The sequence below is a fragment of the Trachypithecus francoisi genome, unplaced genomic scaffold (assembly GCF_009764315.1).
Source record: "Trachypithecus francoisi isolate TF-2019V2 unplaced genomic scaffold, Tfra_2.0 Lachesis_group8, whole genome shotgun sequence".
NCBI lineage: Eukaryota > Metazoa > Chordata > Mammalia > Primates > Cercopithecidae > Trachypithecus > Trachypithecus francoisi.
The window spans coordinates 18720641-18739350 of record NW_022681473.1 but is presented as its reverse complement, the minus strand read 5'-3'; the positions used below and the strand labels follow the sequence as shown (position 1 = coordinate 18739350).

The 18710-nt window shown below is 45.7% G+C and overlaps 1 non-coding gene across 1 annotated transcript; it reads left to right on the top strand.

The window, feature by feature from the left end:
* Nucleotides 1-16474: 16474 nt before the first annotated feature.
* On the top strand, nucleotides 16475-16674 carry LOC117081920. Its single transcript, XR_004436380.1, has one exon. It is a non-coding gene; the product is annotated as a U2 spliceosomal RNA (small nuclear RNA).
* The last annotated feature ends 2036 nt before the right edge of the window (nucleotides 16675-18710 follow it).

Genomic DNA, 18710 nt, shown 5'->3' with positions numbered 1-18710 from the left:
CTTTCATTAACTGTGGCAGTGTTAAATACAGTCGACACTAATGAGGGGGAGTGGTGACCTGGATACACCAAAACAGAGGGAAATCCCAGATCAACTCTATTTAGTCTTGAAATACAGTCCATGACTTTTTTTTTCTGTAACAAATGTACCTTTCCAGTTCTGCTTGGCTTGGATGAATATTGCAATGAGCTTATCCTCCACGAGCCCACAGAGAAAACACACTGCATGAGGCAGTTGACCAACCAGATTTAAAAGTCACCAAGGACTGTAATCCCAGCACTTTGGGAGGCCGAGACGGGCGGATCACGAGGTCAGGAGATCGAGACCATCCTGGCTAACACGGTGAAACCCCATGTCTACTAAAAATACAAAAACTAGCCGGGCGAGGTGGTGGGCGCCTGTCGTCCCAGCTACTCGGGAGGCTGAGGCAGGAGAATGGCGTGAACCCGGGAGGCGGAGCTTGCAGTGAGCTGAGATCTGGCCACTGCACTCCAGTCCGGGCGACAGAGCGAGACTCCGCCTCAAAAAAAAAAAAAAAGTCACCAAGGAAATTTGAATTTGAACATACTGGTTGGTATTAAGAAATTATTATTAGTTGCATTAAGTGTGATATGGATGTTATTTTCACTATGTAGGGAATATGTTCCTTTTTTCTTTTAAAGATACATATTGGAATTAACAAATAAAAGTTACCATGGACCATCTTCAAAAGGGACACTAAAGATTTGACTATATTATAGCATTAAGTACCATTTACTGAAATTCTTTGGTGCAAACCAGTTTAGATACTTAATTTGAATCCTAAACAAACCTCTATGAGGCATCTGTCATTATCCTCATTTTACAGGTGAATGAACTGAGTCTCAGAGGCAGTAGTGACTATCCAATGTTTCTGTCCCAATTCTGCTTCAGGGAACCCCTCTCCCTCCCACTGGACCCTATCACAATGAGACAGTCATGATACTGTCTCATCAACAATAGCTGAAGTACCAACAGTCAAAGTACCCTGCCCTCCTGCCCAGAATGTGGTGTGGGACCTGGGCCTCTCATGTAATCTTCAATCTGCATGACTAATATTCAGAGCAGAGATGGCAGAAACTCTGAGGACCTCATCCATCAGCCCTTTCTGAGGTCCAGAGCTTGAGCCTCCCCTGGCTCGAGGCAGCCACATTAGTTTCTATCACATGCAACTGAAGCATACTGACAAAGAGAGAAACGTTACCTGACTGCTGCCAGACAGCCCAGCTAGTAAGTGGCAGAGTGAGGATTTGAACCCAGAGCTGTCCAATGTCAAAGTCCCATGCTGCCTCTCAAGCAATATCCCTAAGGAGTCAAGTTCATGTGACTTCCAAGTCCTGACTTTCACTTTTTCATGCCTTCTGCATCTTGCTTGTAAAATTCTTATACACTTACCTCCATGTCTCTCTACGCACAGGTGTCTAATAATGCATCTCTGCACTATTGGAACTTTGGGTACCCAGCGTTTAATTCAGTGATTGCTTTAATCCATATTCCCCCAGAATAACAAGCTATGGAGGATACAATTTACTGCTACTTTCACCATCTCCCTGTAAATAGAACAACATTGACAGAGAGGCAGGAATAGGTCATCTGGTCCAACTTCCTGCCTCAAATAAATGCTGCCCTAAAATCAATATAATTCAGTCATGTGACTGGAGTCACTTTTGCTATCATCATGATTACAAGTCTACTAACTAATGTCAGCCTTACAGAGCACCATGTGCTATTCTAATATAGAATGTGCTAAGTCCCAAAAAAAGACCGCAAGAGAGATCCTCAGCAGCCTTGGAGGGTAGTGGGAAGACCACAGGCTCTGCAACCAAAAAGACACATCTCATCCCAGCTGTGTGACTTTGGACAATTACCTACCTTCTCTGAGCCTCGATCTCCTCATCTGTAAAATGGGGATAATAATAGTGCCAACTTCACAGTGTTCTTGAGATGATTGTATCAGATGATAACTATCAGATGACAGTTAAACGGCTTGATACACTGTAGGAGCCAATCACGCCAGTACTTCCTTTCCTAAGCAATTTAGGACAGTTGATCGCTTATGCCTATTTTTAAAGATCTCCAAGGAAGGAGAAACCATAGCATCCCTTGGTAGCTACTGCCTGTGTTTAACAACCCACTTAGATGATGTGTGAATATAGCACAGAGGCCCACATCCAAGGAGCCTGACGCAGGCTGGGAGGCGTGCCAAGCAGCTTGCTGGACTGCTACCCATCCTATACCTTCCCCCGCCATTGCCTCCTAAATATATATATCAGCTTAGCCATCCTTCCCGGGCCAACCTCTTCTTGGAAACCCTCTCTGATAATCCCCTGATTTGGTATGTTTTTTATTCTCAACCGCTGTAACACCTGTTGGCTATAGCATGCTTCAGGCATTTCCCAAAAACAGGCCGGTACTGGAACTATTTATTGAATGAATTCATTAATTCAATAACTATCTATTGAATGCCTTGTACACTGCCAGGCAGCGCCCTAGGTACTGGCCATACGGCAGTGAACAAAACAGACGCGATCCCGCCCTCATGAAGTTCTAGTGGGAGAGAGGAAACAGAAAATAAATATATACTAGGTCAGTTGATCAAAAGTGCGAGGGAGGAAACTGGAGCAGATTTGGAGGGTAAGGAGTGGCTGTTCTATATGGGGATGGTTTGTGTGTGCTTGGCTCTTCGGGGAAACTGTACGCTCCCGGAGAGTAAGAGGAGGCAATGGAGAGGAGTGGTTAGTGACAAAAGCTCTGGAGTCTGGATGACCCAGTTTAAATCTCTTCCCCTCCACATCCTAGCTGGGTGACAAGTTCCTAACTTCCTGAGTCTCAGTGTCTTCTGGAAAGTGGAGAAAGAACAGCATTGATCTCATGGTCACGTTGTGAAGATTCAATGAAATGATGAATGCACAGTGTTCAGCACCAAAGTGGATTCACCCGGAAGCTAATGAAGCTTCAGGGACTCCCCCACCCACCCCCACACACACACTCGTGTGAACCCCTTCCAAGACCCTTGGAGGGGCCCTAGCAATGAATTGACCTATCTTGCAAAATATGTCAACACCGATCAGTTAAGACTACTGTCTCATCCTGCTTTGACTTTCCTTTGCATGCCAGATGGCACGGAGAGGACACAAGCCTTTTTTTTCATAATGTTACAATCTTCTTAAAGAGGTTCCTCCCAAATGGCAGAAGCCTCAGGCCTCACAAAACTTGAATCCACTCCTTCCTGGAATGGGGTGGCCGCTACTGTGGACATAACTGGATGTCTTTGTCTCTCTCCAAGTCTCCAGCCGAGTGACCAGCACAGAGCAGGTGTTCGGGAATTACATGATGAATGAAGGAATGATGGAGATCTAGAGCCTCAAACAGCAAGGGGCCTTAAAATGCCAACTGCCAGCTGGGCATGGTGGCTAACGCCTATAATCCCAGCACTTTGGGAGGTCAAGGCAGGTGGATCACTTGAGGTCAGGAATTCGAGACCAACCTGGCAAACATGGTGAAACACTGTCTCTACTAAAAATACAAAAATTAGCTGGGCGTGGTGGTGGGCACCTATAATCCCAGCTACTCAGGAGGCTGAGGCAGGAGAATCACTTGAACCCGGGAGGCGGAGGTTGCAGTGAGCCAAGATCGCACCACTGCACTCCAGCCTGGGCAACAAGAGCGAAACTCCATCACACACACACACACATACACACACACACACACACACACACACACACACACAAAATGCCAGCTGCCTCCCTTTCCTCCCTCTCCCACCCCCAAAATTGTTGGAGGACTATAAGGACAACTGAGAGATTTCTAGAAGGTACCTCATTAGGAGAAAAAGAGAAGAATGAGCACTTGGCATAAAAGTGAATTCCCCATTCTCTTGGGGGTGCAGGAGTTGCGGGTCACCATCTGAGGATCTCCCCAGCATGCTGAGGAGTGGGAGCAGGTGCCAGGGTAGCCCACTGCTGCCCTAAGACCTGGAGGAGGAGGCTTTGTGGAGCAGGACCACATACTTCCAATGGGATTCCCACCTCCAAAGCCTCTTACTCAGACCTCAGGACACTCTGGGACTTTCCTGGGTCATCATCAAGAGCCAACCCCAGGGTCAGACCGTTCTTATAATTAAGCTGAAAAGCTCTTGAAATCTCTACCCAGCATGGGAATGAGCTGTTCCCCCCGCAAGGGTTGAAAACAGCTCATGACCATCTTCCAAAGGAAAACCCTCCTTACTTGAAAGCAGTTATAAAAGCATGCCTCAGCCTTTTGTTTCCCAGCCAAATGATGCCAATTACTAATACCAAAGGGAGAGAACGTGACTCACTGATGTTCCCAGTCCTGACGGCTGACTGCCATCAATTCCCTGGTCCCTAGAGTTCGCTCCGCTGTCTTCTTTCTGACTGTTCTCCACAGTCATCACCATAAAGTCACCCTCTCTTCTTGCTTTTCTCCAGGGGAGTTCTAGAAGGACTTCCAAAGGCCCGTAGGTCCATTGGCAAAGTCACACCAAGTTCCTTTGCCCACATCCCAATCAGACTCAGAGGAGGACTTGATGGGAATGTCCTCGTGTGTGTTTGTGTGTGTGCAGGCACATTTCCTCCTATCATCCGTTAAACAGAGAATCTTCATCTGCCCTTGTCTGTCCCCGGTCTCTTGCCTTCCCCAGGTTGTTTCCCGGTCATATACTCGGCGGGTTTCCCTGCTCTTTCCTCATCGTTCAGAGGACACAATAGCAAGAGGCAGCCCAGCTTAGGCTGTCTCACTAAGGAATATTCTACTCAGAAATAACTGGCCCTGAGCCCTTGGCTCCCAGAAGACTGAGGCCTCAGCCTTCATTCTGCCTTCCTGTCCATCCTCCAAAATGAGAACAAGGCCAGGCGCAGTGGTTCAAGCCGATAATCCCAGCACTTTGGGAGGCCAAGGCGGGTGGATCACTTGAGGTCAGGAGTTGGAGACCAGCCTGGCAAACATGGTGAAACCTCATCTCCACTAAAAATACAAAAGTCAGCCAGGTGTGGTGGTGCACACCTGTAATCCCAGCTACTTGGGAGGCTGAGGCACGAGAATCGCTTGGACCTGGGAGGCGGAGGTTGTGGTGAGCTGCGACCACCCCACTGCACTCCAGCCTCGGTGACAGAGTGAGACTCTGTTTCAAAAAAACAAAACAAAACAAAATGAGAACAAGACCTGAGACTCACAGGAGTGCTTGCTCTTTTATTGGGGGAGAAAGGGAGAGTAACTTTGAATTACTTTGTTTTATTTTATTTTTCTTTGAGACAGGGTCTTGCTCTGTCACCCAGGCTGGGGTGCAGTGGTGCTATCTCGGTTCACTGCAGCCTCGACCTCCTGGGCTCAAGCAATCCTCCCACCTCAGCCTCCCAAGTAGCTGGGACTACAGGCACACACCACTACACCTGGCTAATTTTTTTTTTTTTTTTTTTTGTAGAGATGGGGTTTCTCCATGTTTCCCAGGCTGGTCTCAAACTCCTGGGTTCAAGTGATCCTCCCACCTCAGCCTCCCAAAGCACTGGGATTACAAGTATGAGTCATCCTGCCTGGAAGGATCTTTTCAAATGTAAATGTAATTACACAGAGCCTTGTGTCCAAGGCCTCCCACTGCTCTTAGGACAGAGGCAAGTGCGTTGCCTGGCCCTCCAAACCCTGCATGGCTTGATTCCTTCCTCAACTCCAGCCACCAAGCAGCAACTCACTCTCATTCCCTCTCCCCCATGCTGGCCATCCCTCAGCTGGTCAAATCCAAAACACTTCTTCCAGCCTCAGGACTTTGCACACTCCTTTGGTCTGGAACACTTGTCCCTCTCTGCCTCACCTGGCAGACCGTCTCTTTTTTTAGCAGGGGGAGGAAGGGAGTCAGTGTGATCACACTTCCTCATGGACGCTTCCTCTGTGTTTTTCTCTCTTATACATCCTCATAGAATCATGACCCGGGCCCTTAGTGTCCTCCTCACCATGCCCCAGTGTCATAATCACTCTGTAATTGCTCCATAATACCCTATAATACCCTTGCCCTGCTGCATTCATAGAATCATGAACAGCCATCCATCTGTTCATTAATTCACACTTACCGAGTGCCTAGTATATGTTAGACAGGATTCTGGGGCCAGAGAATATGATGGTGCACAAAAGAAAGCCCTGCCCCCAGAGAACTTCCATTTGAACAGAAGAAGAGATGGTGAGCAAATAGACACCTACACACTGGCTGTTAGGCAGTGGTAAGTGCTGTGGAGACAAATAAAGCTGAATAAGGACAAGTGTGGTGGCGGGGGGAGGGGCAGCAGAAAAGGCCTTTCTGAGCAGGTGACATTTAAAGAGAAACCCCAGGGCAATGAGGGAGCGAATCATGCAAAGATGCTTGGAAAGACTATTTCAGACAAAAGGAACAGCAAGGGCAAAGAAATGAACTTGGTAAGTGCAAAGGCTCTGGGGCAGGAATGAGCTTGGTAAGTCCAAAGAATGAACTGATGTGGCTGGCGTTGGGGCAGCAAATTGGGAAATCAGCAAATGGGGCTGGAGGACATGTAGACAAGTCTTTTGATAAATTTTGCTACAATAAGGAGTACAGAGCTAGTGCAAGAGCCAGGGAGCAATGAGTTCTATGGAAGGTGTTTCTGTCTGGATTCACGTTTTGTTTGAAGATGGGAAATATTACAGCATACCTGTGTGCTGAAAGGTAAAGCGCCATAGAGAGGGAGACGTCAGTGATTCATGAGACAGATCATTTCATCAAAGTCCTTGAGTAGGTGAGGGCAAATGGGATTCGGAACCCCAGGAGAGGGGTGGGCATTATTCAGGCATAGGGATGGTTTACAATTTGCAATACGAGGGAGGGCAGGGCCTGCACATAAAGCAGTTGGAAGTGGGTAAGTTTAGCAATGGGTAACAAACATTCTGAGGGCCTCTATTTTCTCAGTGAATAGGAAGATGAGATCATCAGCTGAGAACCAGGCAAGAGAAGGGTATTAGAGTTAAAGAAAGAGAAGGTACAAAACGGCTTGAAGAGAGGCAGAGTGCCTGAGATACTGAAGTAGAATTGTTGGGCAATGCAAAAACAGCCACTTATTAGCAGACTTCAGTATAAAATGAGGCCTGTCTGGGCAGCTGGGGGTATTTTCTTCAAGCCATGTTCCAGTGCCCAGATGGAGGCACGAAAAGTTAAGTGCTCCCTTGAGTTGAAGCAGGGTTGGGGTGTGGCAGATGAGTGCAGCAGGGCAAGAGTATTATAAGGGTATTACAGAGCAGTTACAGAGCGATGAGGACACTGGGGCATCATGAGGAAATGAAGGGCCCAGGTCATGGGTGGTGAAGGACATTGAAAAAGTGGTGAGGGGGGCCAGTGGACTGAAGACCCCAATGGGGATAGGAAATTGCTGAAATGAGAGTTCTAAGACAACTGAGTGAGCAAGATCCGTGGCCACAGTCTAACAGGATGATTGAAATGGAAACTTCAGAGGTGCTGTGGTTATGATGAGGTCTGCGTGGGGCTCTATGGCTAAGGTGAAGTGGAGGAGGCGTCATGGCATGGAGGCTTCAAGAATGGAGGCAAGGTGACTAGGCGCGGTGGCTCACACCTGGAGTCCCAGCACTTTGGGAGGCTGAGGTGGGTGGATCATCAGGTCAGGAGTTCGAGACCAGGCTGGCCAACATGGTGAAAACTCTGTTGTCTCTACCAAAAATACAAAATTAGCTGGGCGTGGTGGCACACACTTGTAATCCCAGCTACTTAGGAGGCTGAGGCCGGAGAATCACTTGAACCCAGGAGGCAGAGGTTGCAGTGAGCCAAGATCATGCCATTGCACTCTAGCCTGGGCAACATAGTGAGACTCTGTCACAAAAAGGAAAGCAAAAAAAAAGAATGGAGGCAAGGTGATGCATGGCCATCTATGTGGATCTTAAAGTCACCATGGACAATGGCAGCAGGAGAGAAAGTCAGTGAGCCAGGTGGCCAAATTATCAATAAACACATGAGCAGGCAGGTAAGACCACACAATAGACCATTTGATGACAGGTGCTCTCATTTTTCATGTTTATATGATTATTTGGTTAATGTTGATTTCACCCACTACATACATCACCCACTCTACACATCAGTAAGGAAGGGACATGGCTGTTTGTTCTCACCATGTGATCCCCAGCATCTAGTTCAATGCTTAGCACATAGTGGATATTTATTTAAAACTTCTTGAACAAATGCATGAATACTCTTCTCTGGACTTGGAGAAAGAAAGAGGAGGGGAAGAAGGGATCCAATAATTGGCCCTTTTCTCTTGTCTTTGAAGTCCTCAGCACAGTCTCAATTTGCAGACACTTCTGTCAATGGTCATTCAACTACCATTCTTAAAATACCTCTTAAGTGCCAGGTCCTGTACTATGCGCTTCAAAGAAAAGTAAGACTTGGTTGATCTTGGAGACCTCAGAGTGTATCTGGGCAGACTAATGAATAAATAACTTCAATACAATGTGAATAGAGCAATGATAGAGATATGAGCAAAATGCTCCCAGACGGCGGAATCTGACTGCCTGGGGGACAGAGGAAAACTGTGGAGACAGGTAATGTCTGGAGAATGAGAAGGGTCAGCTACCAAGACAGGTAGATGTCAGGCAAAAAACCAGTCTCTACAAAATCATCAAGGATGGGAAAAGCTTGGCAAATTGAGAGGTCTGATGAGGCTAAAAATTAAGCCAAAAATGTCATCTGTCCTTTATATTTATGGTCAACTGGTTTGCAACAAGGATGTCTAGATAATTCAGTGGAAAAATAATGGTCTTTTTTTTTTTAAATGGTGCTTTGACAACTGGATATCCACATGGAAAAGAATGAAGTTGGACCCCTACTTCAAACCACCTACAAAAATTAATTCAAAATGGATCAAAGACATAAATGTAAGAGCTAAAACTACAAAACTCTTAGAAGAAACGTAAGCGTAAGTCTTCATGAGCTTGAATTAGGCAATGGTTTATGACATATGACACCAAAAGCACAAAGTAAAATGAAAAAAATAGATAAGTTGAACTTCATCAAATGTAAACATTTGTGCTTCAAAGGAGACCATCAAAAAAGTGAGAAGAAAACCCACAGAATGGGAGAAAATATTTGCAAATCATATACCTGAAAAAGGACTAGTGTCCAGAATTTATAAAGAACATTTACAACCCAACAATAAAAAGACAGATAAACTTTTTTATTTTGTTTTTAGACAGAGTCTCACCCTGTCGCCCAGGCTGGAGTGCAATTGTGCAATCTTGGCTCACTGCAACCTCTACCTCCCGGGTTCAAGCAATTCTCCTGCCTCAGACTCCCAAGTAGCTGGGACTACAGTGACCGCCACTACGCCCGGCTAATTTTTTGTATTTTTAGTAGAGACAGGGTTTCACCATGTTAGCCAGGATGGTCTTGATCTCCTGACCTCGTGATCTGCCTGCCTCGGCCTCCCAAAGTGCTGAGATTACAGGCATGAGCCACTCCGCCTGCCCAGATAAACTATTTTTTAAATAGGCAAAGGGTTTAAATAATTATTTCTCCAAAGAAGATATACTAATGGCCAGTAAACACATGAAAAGATGCCCAGGATCATTAGTCAGTAGGGAAATGAAAATCACAACTATAATAAGATATCACTTCACATCCACTAGGATGGCTAGAATGAAAAAAGATAGACATTGGCCAGGCACAGTGGCTCACACCTGTAATCCCAGTACTTTGGGAGGCTGAGGCGGGTGGATCACAAGGTCAGGAGATCGAGACCATCCTGGCTAACACAGTGAAACTCCGTGTCTACTAAAAATACAAAAAATTAGCTGGGCGTTGTGGCATGTGCCTGTGGTCCCAGCTATTTGGGAGTCTGAGGCAGGAGAATCACTTGAACCTGGGAGGTAGAGGTTGCAGTGAGCCAAGATCTTGCCACTGCACTCCAGCTTGGGTGACAGAGTGAGACTCAGTCTCAAAAAAAAAAAAAAGATAGACATTAACAAATGTTGGTGAGGATGTGGAGAAACTGAATCCTCATGCATTGGTGGTGGGAATGCAAAATGGTTTGGCTATTTTGGAAGAGTCTCTCAAAAAGCTAAACATAGTTACACATGACACAGCAATTCCACTCCTAAATATATAGGCAAGAGAACTGAAAACACATGTCCACACAAAAACTTACTGGCAAATGTTCATAGCAGCATGAATCACAACAGCCAAAGAGTGGAAACAACCCAAATGTCCGTCAACTGATTAATAAATAAACAAAATGTGGTATGTTCATGCAACAGAACATTATTCTGCAATAAAAGGCATGAACACTGATATGTGCTACCACACGGGTGAACCCAGAAAACATTATGCTAAAAGAAAGAAGCCAGACACAAAAGTTCACACATAGTACAATTTGATTGTATAAAACATCCAGAAAATGGCTGGGCAAGGTGGTTGCCATCTGTAATCCCAGCATCTTGGGAAGCTGAGGTAGGAGGATTGCTTAAGCCCAGGAGTTCAAGATCACCTGGGCAACAGAGCAAGACCTCATCTCTACAAAAACTAAAGAAAAAAAAATAGTGGCCAGGCATGGTGGCACACACCTGTAGTCCCAGGTACAGGTAAAGTTGTTTGTATTCTATGCCAATGGATTCATCAAACCAAATACCTGGGCAGTGGCTCACGCCTATAATCCCAGCACTTTGGGAGGCCAAGGTGGGTGGATCACAAGGTCAAGAGACCAAGACCATCCTGGTCAAAATGGTGAAACCCTGTCTCTACTAAAAATATGAAAACAAAAGTTAGTGGGGCATGGTAGTGTGTGCCTGTAATCCCAACTACTCGGGACACTGAGGCAGGAGAATAGCTTGAACCCAGCGGGCAGAGGTTGCAGTGAGCTGAGATTGTGTCACTGCACTCCAGCCTGGGTGACAGAGCGATACTCTGTCTCAAAAATAAATAAATACAGGAGGCTGAGGCAGGAGAGTCACTTGAACCCAGGGGGCAGAGGTTGCAGTGAGCCAAGATCGCATCACTGCACTCCAGCCCGGGCGACAGTGCGAGACTCAGTCTCAAAAATAAATAAATAAAATTTTAAAAAATAAAATAAAAATAAACTTCTTATCTAATTATAATAATAATGGATGGTAGAAATTTTGGAAAATATAGAAAATTGCAAAGAAGAAAATTGAAATAATGCATAATCCTACTAGTTAAAATGTCTACTGACATTTTAGTTTATTTTTTCTATGAGCAAACATCATTTTTAATGCCTTGTAAGAAGTCATCCAATACCATAAATCAAGGATCCCCAACTGGTCTGTGACCTGTTAGGAACTGGGTTGCACAGCAGGAGGCAAGCAGTAGGCAGGCAAGCGAGGGAAGCTTTATCTGTATTTACAGCCACTCCCCCTAGCTCGCATCACCACCCGAGCTCTGCCTCCTGTCAGATCAGTGGCAGCATTAGATTCTCACAGGACCACGAACCCTACTGTGAATGGCGCATTCGAGGGATGTAGGTTGCATGCTCCTTATAAGAATCTAATACCTGATGATCTGAGTTGGAGTTGAAGCAGCGGTGCTAGCACTGGGAGCATCTGTAAATACAGGTGAACATTAGTAGAAAGGTTTGACCACACAGAGACCACAGTCAATCAGTTGCTTACAGACTCATATCAAAACCCTATCAGTGGCCAGGCACAGTGGCTCACATATGTAATCCCAGCACTTTGGGAGGCCGAGGCGGGCAGATCATGAGGTCAGGAGATCGAGACCAGCCTGGCCAGCATAGTGAAACCCCATTTCTAATAAAAATACAAAAATTAGCCAGGCATGGTGGCACACGCCTGTAATCCCAGCTACTCAGGAGGCTGAGATGAGAGAATTGCTTGAACCCGGGAAACGGAGGTTGCAGTGAGCCGAGATTATGCCACTGTATTCCTGACTGGGCAACAGAATGAGACTCAGTCTCCAAAAACAAAAATAAAAACAAAAAAATCCTATCAGTGAGTGGTAAGTGACAATTAAGCTGCATCTGGTGTCAGGCTTTATAATGGCAAGTGAGTTGAAAAAGAAGTGCACAATCAATGTAAGGCACTGGAATCATCCCAAAACCATCCCCTGCCCCCGTCACCATCCATGAGAAAGCTGTCTTCCATGAAACCAGTCCTCGGTGCCAAAAAGGCTGGGAACCACTGTCATAGATTACTTCTGTTTTAATATAGTAAGTATATCCAACTTTTTCCTATATAAATAATGGCATAATAAATAAGCTTTTATGAAAGCAAGAAGCTTTTTCACAGATGGGGTTATTTCCTTTGGTGAAACCCTGTCTCTACTAAACTATAAAAATTAGCTGGATGTGATGGTACACCCCTCTAATCCCAGCTACTCAGGAGGCTGAGGCAGGAGAATTGCTTGAGCCCAGGAGGTGGAGGTTGCATTAAGCCGAGATTGTGCCATTGCACTCCAGCCTGAGTGAGAGAGCCAGACTCCGTCTCAAAAAAAAAAGAAAAAAAAAGTTTGGGAATGGTCTCTGCAAAGGATGATAATGAGAGATCAGTTGGGGATGAAGAATTAACTCAGGGGAAAGCAGCATTTGGGAGGCAGAATGAAGAATGAGTGAAGAAGAAAGAATTGTTCAGTAAGCAGGGGGGAACCCACAGATACTGGTACCCAAATGCCAGGGCAATAAGGCGATTCAGGGAGGGAGAACAGTCAATAAGGTGAAAATATTCCACTGCCCCAGAAGTCAAAGAGGGCGAAGACCAAGAAAGATCCCACAGAGAGTCCCTGGGAGAGGAAAGCAAGGAGAGGCTAAAAAGGAGCAGAGAGAGGAAGCTAAATCCAAGGGTTTATTTTAGAGTGACCTTGCAGGCAGTTGGGGAGTGTTGGGAAGGTGCAAGAGAGGACACTGGCCTCAATGGTGAGTCATTCTCTTTCCGTTTTTCTCTTGTCTTTCATGGTGCCAAGAGCTAGTCAGTGGCTCTATTCCTCACCACTCACCTGACTTGCACAAGTGGTGAAACTGAAAGTTGGGGAAGAGACTGGAGGCTCAGCCTTGGCCCTAGGGCTGGAGACCTGTTTCTTAGGCATGGTTCTGCTGTAATCACAGATACCTAATGGAGGCTGAACCTCAGATCTCTGTACTTATAAGATGGAGGGGTCGGAGCGGAAAGTGTTGCCTGAAGCTAGCTGTGGTTTGGTGTTTGTCTACACCCACGGTGTCACATAGCTGCAGTAAAGTGAGAAAAATAAGGCCAAGGTAATGTGTGTATCATGAATGAAGTTAAATGTATGCAATTTAAAAGACCGTCCTTTATTCTGAGATTATGTCTTTCTTGGTTTTTCTCTCTTTCTCTCTTTGGCATCTGTTTTTTCTTTTTTTTTTTTTTCTTCCAACTTTTATTTCAGGTTCAGAGGGTACATGTGCAAGTTTGCTACATGGGTAAACTGCATGTTGCTGGGGTTTGGTGCACAAATGATTTTGTCACCTAGGTAGTGAGCATAGTACCCAAGAGGCAGTTTTTCTATCCTCAGCCACCACTCTCCCTCCTTCCCCTAGTAGTCCCCACTGTCTATCGTCCCCCTCTTTGTGACCATGTGTTCCTCAATATTTAGCTCCCACTTGTAAGTGAGAACATGTGAAATTTGGTTTTCTGTTCCTGCATTAATTCACTTAGGATAATGGCCTCCAGCTGCATCTATGTTACTGCAAAGGACATGGCTTCATTCTTTCTATGGCTGCATAGTATTTCATGGTGCATATGCTTCCTGTTTCATGGATGGGAAGTGGCCCTTTCTTTTGTGAAATGAAGGTAGATGGTAGCTGAGGATCGCTCCGTGTTTTCTCCCCACATCTTTATGTAGTGAGCAAGAAGTTGGTAACTCGGTTGGCTCCCCAGTCAGTTTGGGAGGGTCACTGATTTATTAATTGCAAAACTGTGGGAATGAGTGGCCTAGATGTTTTTTCAGGACCTTCTCCTCTAAAATCCTAAACTCCTGGACCACTGAAGATAGTTCTTGGAAGGAAAATATAGTGACACCGCTCAGTCAGTGTGGGGTGAAGCAGGCACTGTTGATCCACCATGCCCTGCACCCCCTCCACACACAATGCCTTTGAGTTTGGGCCTCTGCTGCAGAGTGGTGAGCTCCTGGCCTCACCTTTGTCCCTCAGTCCTCCACGTGCTTTGCGGGTCTGGCCGCCTAGAACCCAAGCTTCTGTCACTGCTGCTCCTGCCCAGAGGCCAAATGCTCCTGGCTTTCTGTCCCAGCTCAAGACAAGGTTCCTGCACACAGTATGTGCTCAGTATCTACTGAATAAGTGAATCAATGAATTCCCATTTTACCTATAAAGAAACTGACTCACCCCCTCTTTAAACTCCTTGAAGACAGGGATATGTACTCCCAGGGTCGACCCTGAGTCCTGGTGAGTGCTCAGGGGATAGTTAAAATATGTTATTTTGCTGACATCACTGGGCTAATGCGTGGCAGAAATTAAATTTGAATCTAAATCCTCCAACTCCAGCCCGCCGCTGTCTCTCCCCATCGTCACCACAGAATGGTGGGACATCCGTCATCAGAAAAGGTGAGATTTAGGAGCAGGACAACCTTTCTAGGCCCCTTTAAATCAAACTCAGCAGCACAAGCATGAGCCAGGTCTTCCCTCCAGCAGCAATTTTATTCTTGTTCACACTGGCAGATAAAGAGGGGTAAATGTGAACTGTCTACATGAGAGGCAGTTTTTACACTTCATCTTTACTTTTCTCAAAGTAATTATTGCACTGAGTCAAGGCCAGATGCAGTGGCTCATGCCTGTAATCCCAACACTTTGAAAGGCTGAAGCGGGAGGATGGCTTGAGGTCAGGAGTTTGAGATCAGACTGGGCAACATAGTGAGATCCCATCTCTACAAAAAATTTAAATATTAGCTGGGAGTGGTGGCATGTGCCTGTAGTCCCAGATCTACTCAGGAGACTGAAGTGGGAGGATTGCTTGAGCCCGGGAGTTCGAGGCTGGAGTGACTCTCGACTGCACCACTGCACTCCAGCCTGGGCTACAGAGTGAGACAATGTCTCAGAAAAAGCAAAACAAAACAAAGCAAAAAAAAAAAAAAAAAAACAGAAGAAAACAAAGAGCAGGGTGCCATGGCTCATGCCTGTAAACCCAACACCTTGGAGGCTGAGACAAGAGGATTGCTTGAGGCCAAAGAGTTCAAGACCAGCTTGGGCAACATACTGAGACCCTGTCTGTAAAATTTAAAAAATTATTGTAAATAAAAAACACAAAAGTCCCGTGGGAGAAGGGAAAGCATCAGGAAGAATAGCTAACAGACGCTGGGCTTAACACCTGGGTGATGGGATGATCTGTGCAGCAAACGACCGCAGCACACGTTTACCTATGTATCAAACCTGCTCATCCTGCACATGGACCCCCGAACTTGAAATACAAGTTGAGGAAAAGAAAAAAAAGTCCAAAGGTTACTAAAAACACCTTTAACAAAAAATAGTAATGCCTTCCTTCCCTTTACCCCGGAGGTGACCACAATCACTCTGTTGTACGTATTTTATGGTATTTATCTTCAGAAGTCCAAAGAACAGGCTTAGTCACCGTCTCCATTTTTTGGTTTGACCCGTCATCTCTGGACCAGCCTGATGAATGAGCAGTTAGCTTTTTAAAGTACTTCCTGTTCCCCTCTTATACTCAATGTTGTACACCTCTTGCTTAAGTTAACACTCAATGTTTATCTTATTATGATTATGTTATTTTTATTCAATTGAGCCCACTGAGACCAAGATATGTTTCTCTTCTTGTACAACTTTTTATTTTCCCTAAAGTTAGTAATTAGGTCTCTTTCTTTTTTAAAATTTGCTTGCTATTGTAGATATGTAACAATAACTTTTCTTAGATCTTCTAAGAGCCTTTTAACATTTCCACACACCAAGAAATTCAGATAATCTACCCATTCCATTTTTTCTCACTGATCATCCTCCTGGAACCCTCTGTCCTTCTCCTTCTTTTTTTATTTTTTATTTATTTTTCTTGAGACAGAGTCTTTCTCTGTTACCTAGGCTGGAGTGCAGTGGTGCGATCTCAGCTTACCGGAACCTCCGCCTCCCAGATTCAAGCGATTCTCCTGCCTCAGCCTCCCGAGTAGCTGGGATTACAGGCATGTGCCACCACGACCGGTTAATTTTGATATTTTTGGTAGAGACATGGTTTCACGATGTTGGCTAGGCTGGACTCTAACTCCTGATCTCAAGTGCTCTGCCCGCCTTGGCCTCCCAAAGTGCTGGGATTACAGGTGTGAGCCACCGTGCCAGGCCCTTCTCCTTCCATCTGGGCTGATTTGCTTCCATTTTCCATCATCCTGGAAGTTTCCTCTGCCACCGTCCTGTTTTGGGATCCCCTGGTTCCCCCGTCTCCCTCTTTCTTGTTTTTTTCCAAGAAAGTGGGAAGCACACCTTTTGAAAAACTGCATGTCATCGCTTCTCGGCCTTTTGGCTAAGATCAAGTGGAGAAACTGCATGTCTAAAAATGTCTTTGTTTCCCTTCAATACTTAATTGATAATTGAGCAGAATATGAAATTATAGGTGGGAATCATTTCCCTCAGGATTTTGATGCCTCGCTCTATTTTCTTCTAGCTTCTGATGTTTTTATTGAGCAGTCTGAGGCAATTCTGATTGCTGATCCTTTGTAAAAATCTTCTTTTTTATCTCTCGGGAAGCTTTTAGGATCTTTTCTTTATCTGTGGAGTTCTGAAATTTCACAATGCTACGTAGGCCTGAGTGGGACCTTTTTTCCTTCATTGTTCTTGGCGCTCAATGGACCCTTTCATACTGGAAATTCAGAATCTGCACTTCTGGGGAAAGTTTTCTTATTACTTATTTTAATAGTTTTCTCCCCTCCGTTTGTCTGTCCTCCTTTCTGAAACAAGGCAGAGTAAGGGGGAAGGGAGTAAGAGGAGATACTATTTTAGACAGAGTAGCCAGAAGTCTCTCTGATGAGGTGATATCTGAGCAGAAACCCGAATGAATATCCTCTCACCTCTGAGAAAAACTGTTAGACTTTTTCTCTCGTTCCTTGCTCTGATTCTTTTTCTTTTCCGTTTCCTTTGTCCATCTTTTGTGGTCTCCCTCCTGTCGAGAGGCTTCCCTCGCGTGTCTAGTGATCCTAGGCTGAGTGTGCACATTCAGTGGGAGGCAAAACCTCACATCGTACCCCAAACATATACACAGTTATTATTTGTCAGTTTAAACCTTGTTTTAACTTGAGCAACAACAAAAAAAGAGAGACTGAAAGCTTGATGGGAAGCTCTGAGTGGGTGCAGTTTGTCACCTGGAGATTTTTCTTTTTTTTTAGACACTGGGGTCTTGAGGTGGGAGGCAGGACTCGGCTCTGGAGGTGGGGCTCACATACCAGATCAAATTGAGGACTAACTAAAACAGGTCCCAGGCAGAAGCAGCTTTCTATAAGACACGCCCACAAGGGTGCTATGTCAGTTTACTGTTCCCATGGCAACACCCAGATGTTACCACTCCTTTCCAGGGCAATAATCTTGACCCTGAAATGACCACTCTCATTCTAGAATTTCTTCATAAATCACCCCTTAATTTGTATATAATTAAAAGTGGGTATAAATATGAGTGCAGTACTGCCTCTGAGCTGCTACTCTGTGCACACTGCTCTGCCAGCAGCGGTACCTCTGCTGCTGCTGTGCACGGCCACGTCAATAAAAGTTGCTGTCTAGGCCGGGCACGGTGGCTCACGCCACTGTAATCCCAGCACTTTGGGAGACCAAGGCAGGCAGATCACCTGCAGTCAGGAGTTCAAGACCAGCCTGGCCAACATGGCAAAACAAAACACCATCTCTACCAAAACTACAAAAATTAGCCAGGCGTGGTGGCGAGTGCCTGTAATCCCAGCTACTCGGGAGGCTGAGGCAGTAGAATCACTTAAACCTGGGAGGCAGAGGTCGCAGTGAGCCGAGATCACACCATTGCACTCTAGCCTGAGTGACAAGAGCAAAACTCTGCCTCAAAAAAAAAAAAAGAAAAAGAAAAAGAAAAAGAAAAAAACAGTTGCTGTCTAACACCACTGGCTTGCCCTTGAATTCTTTCCTGGGTGAAACTGAGAACCCTCCCAGGCTAAGGCCCAATCTGGGGACTTGCTTGTCCTGCATCAGTCTCACTCCCACCCAGGCGGGAGTGCAGAGGCACTAACACAGCTCACTGCAGCCTTGAACTGCTGAGCTCAAGCGATCCTCCTGCCTCAGCCTCCCCAGTAGCTGGGACCACCAGCGTGCACCACCATACGTGTTGTCTTTTTCACTGGGGAACTCCTTCCTGTGGGATTGCTTCCTTCCCCAGAGAGGAACTCCCCATCTTCCACCTGGGGGTGCTGAGCGGGAGTGCAACTCTGGGGAGAGTGAGAACATCATCATTCATTCATCCGGACTTGCACTTAGCTCTCCTCACTCTGCCTTCAGTGATGTCCCAAAGTTCCTGGGCCTTTCTGGGATTCCATAGGGCAAGCTTGTTGGCTTCCAGTGAGCACTTCACTCTGTAGACCCTGCAGTTTCTGTCCCTACCATTCCCTCTCTGGTCCATTAATGACCCCTTGCCCATTTTCTCTGTCCTCATGATTTCAATGGGATTTAAAGACAGCACACAGGTTAAAATGTATCCAACCCACTATGTTTAACCAGCACATGAAATAC